Source organism: Triticum aestivum, chromosome 6B, assembly GCF_018294505.1.
Source record: "Triticum aestivum cultivar Chinese Spring chromosome 6B, IWGSC CS RefSeq v2.1, whole genome shotgun sequence".
NCBI classification, from domain to species: domain Eukaryota; kingdom Viridiplantae; phylum Streptophyta; class Magnoliopsida; order Poales; family Poaceae; genus Triticum; species Triticum aestivum.
In genome coordinates, this window is record NC_057810.1 from 129609648 (window position 1) to 129612658 (window position 3011).

The following is a 3011-nucleotide window of genomic DNA, read 5'->3' on the forward strand; positions in this document are numbered from 1 at the left end:
GAGGAACTGGGGCATCTGAGGAATTTGCCTTGATGGCACAGAAGAGCCTGGCCGTGAGGGCATTGCTGAGGAACTTGGCCGTGAGGGCATTGCTGAGGAAGTTGGTTTTCGAGCAGGCTTCTTGGGCATAGCCTTCTTGCTCGTGGTGGCCTCGGCAGCGACAACAGTAGAATCTTCGTTGAATTTCTTCACTGCTTCTTTGGCCTGCTTGGCCAACTTAGCTTGCTGCCTGGCCCATTCGTCAGCATAATCCTCACCACGTTTAAGGCTTGTTGGATCAGATCTTTGGCCAGGTGCTAATGGAGGTCTTGAGCATGGAGGGTGAAGAGCGAATTTATTCATATATTTGGGACTGACATATCTGTACTCCCTCCATTCTCGTGCCCATCTCCTTTCAATCCTCTATATGCGCACTTTGCGCTCATTCTTGATTTCTTGCTGTGAGTTGCCTCATCAAACGCGCAGTACCCTGAGTAAATGTCCTTAGGGATCTCAAATGCTGCGTTGACTTCCAATTTCTTCCCTCCTTTCTGAGGTCTTTTTCCATCTGCCATTTTCTTCAGCTGAGGAATTTGAACAATAGAGTTCTCTGAAGAAGTGTGCATCTTTTCTTCGAGGAACGCCGCAAATGAATTAAGTTGATGAGAACCTAGTGATTCAGCAGCTGACATGTGTACCTGTGAACAGAGTATAGGTGCGAAGAATTTGGAGAGGTCATATGCGTTCTCAGAAGTTTTTGCAAAATGGAACAAGTTTGAGGAAATTGATCAGTTGTGTCTTGAAGAATTTCACTAAGCGTTCTTTGACTTAGGTTCTAGAGTTGTGCAAATTGTGAGATTCACACAATTGAGGAATCATGAAAAAAACGTCACTTAGAGAAACAGGTCAAGAGCAGAAGATTGTGCAAGGTGTTTAGAGTGTGGAAGTTTGAAGAATAAACACCTTTTGAAGATTTGTTGAAAATCATCAGTAGTAATAAAGGCACTAAAAGTAACTTTTAATTACCCTTGATGAAGAACATGACAAACTGGAAGTGTAGATTGAGAAGTTCGTTAGCTCAGATCTTCCACGCCATAACTTGGCGGCGAAAGACGTCTACGGCGGCCGCGGCCGACACGAGTACGACGGCGACGAGGTCGAGGCAGTGAAGCTCTTCCTCACCGACGATGATTGAAGTAGCGGCAGTGCTAGGTTTTGAGAGCTCGAGCAAGGGAGTGAGGTCGAGCGGAGTAAAAACAAAGTGAGGAGGGGAGGGGGTATTTATAGCTGAGGTGAAAAACCGTTCGTCCGAGGAAATTGGACGAACGTGCCCCTGACCCTTCTCATTCGCGCGACATGTGTCACCCACGTACTAAGAGGTGGTGATCGTGTGAGATCGTGGGTGAATAGATAAGTATTATCGTGGGATGTGTAACGGTTTGAGCGGCAAAAGCCGAAAATTCAGAGAAGAATATTTTAAAGTTTCATTCGCAATTTCTTCAGCTGACAAGGACACAATGAAGAATTTGAACGAGTTTCAAATAGAACGCATATGAAGAATTTGTTAATAGACTAGGTTGAGTTTAGCATAGAGGGGGAAGGGTCCGATCACATTCACTTAGCAGAAAAGTCAACTTGAAGAATTAACAATAAGTGAATGCTATAGAGGACATTAAAACTCAAATATATATATATAAGGCCCAGTTACTCTCTTGTCCGAACTTATGCGAAGTAAAAATTTATCGAATTCGATCAACACTATAAAAAAAACCTAAGTATTTTATTGATCAGGCGGCACCCAGATTTGAACTGGGGATAAAGGATTTGCAGTCCCCTGCCTTGCCGCTTGGCCATGCCGCCAAAAAATCCGATCAAAAATCTAGAAAACAGCAAGTATTCATCCACGTTTTCTTACGAAAAGCCTCTTTCTTTTATTTTGAATATAATTCTACTTACTTTTTTCCAATCTTTTTTCGAAATAGTCTTTTATTTTCTTTGTGAAAAAAAATGGATTTCGGTGGAGTAGGGGAACGGACTCGTGAAGGAAATGATCTTTATATGGAAATGAAGGAATCCGGAGTAATTAATGAAAAAAATATTGAGGAATCAAAGGTAGCTCTAGTCTATGGCCAAATGAACCACCGGAGCTCGTATGAGAGTTGGTTTAACTGCCCTAACTATGGCGGAATATTTCTGAGATGTTAATAAGCAAGATATATATATATATATATATATATATATATATATATATATATATATATATATAGTCAATGAAGAACAACGACGAAAGAAATGAAGACAATGCAAAGTTGAAGAATTTGAAAAACTGAGGAATTTCAAAAATAAAAAAACTCAAATTGAAGATTTTCAACTTTGGTTGGTGGCGTAACCCACCATACAAGAAAGCTGATTTCAGACACCGCGTACAATTGTCGTAGGGTTCTGAGAATCAATTTCTTCATTAATTTCTTCACACTTAGAGGGTTAGTCTTCATTGATTGAAGAAAAACGTTACTTCGTGTTGCACATCTAAGTCATCAAGTCAGCATAAGTGTTAGGATGTGTGTCCTTTTTAAAGAACATTCGAAGATTCTAGGATATTTAGCTCACACCGCAACTTGCTAAATCTGTTCTCATCCAAGGGCTTTGTGAAGATATCAGCCATCTGGTCTTCAGTATTTGCGTGGTCGATGGATATGTCGCCCTTCAACACATGGTCACAAAGAAAATGATGACGAATCTGGATGTGCTTTGTCTTCGAGTGCTGAACTGGGTTGTGTGCAATCTTGATAGCATTCTCATTGTTGCAGTAGAGAGGCACATTCTTCACATTGATGCTGTAGTCCTTGAGGGTTTGCTTCATCCACAACAATTGAGCACAAGAAGAGCCAGCAGCAATGTATTCAGCTTTAGCAGTGGAGAGTGATACGCAGTTCTGCTTCTTCGAGGACCAACATACCAAGGATCGTCTGAGGAAATGACATGTGCCTGATGTTGACTTGCGATCCACCCGATCACCAGCATAGTCAGAG

General features: G+C 41.5%; 1 non-coding gene across 1 annotated transcript; it reads right to left on the bottom strand.

Moving 5' to 3' along the window:
- Positions 1 to 1768: 1768 nt before the first annotated feature.
- Positions 1769 to 1839, bottom strand: TRNAC-GCA (transfer RNA cysteine (anticodon GCA)). Its single transcript has one exon. It is a non-coding gene; the product is annotated as a tRNA-Cys (tRNA).
- Between the last annotated feature and the right edge of the window lie 1172 nt (positions 1840 to 3011).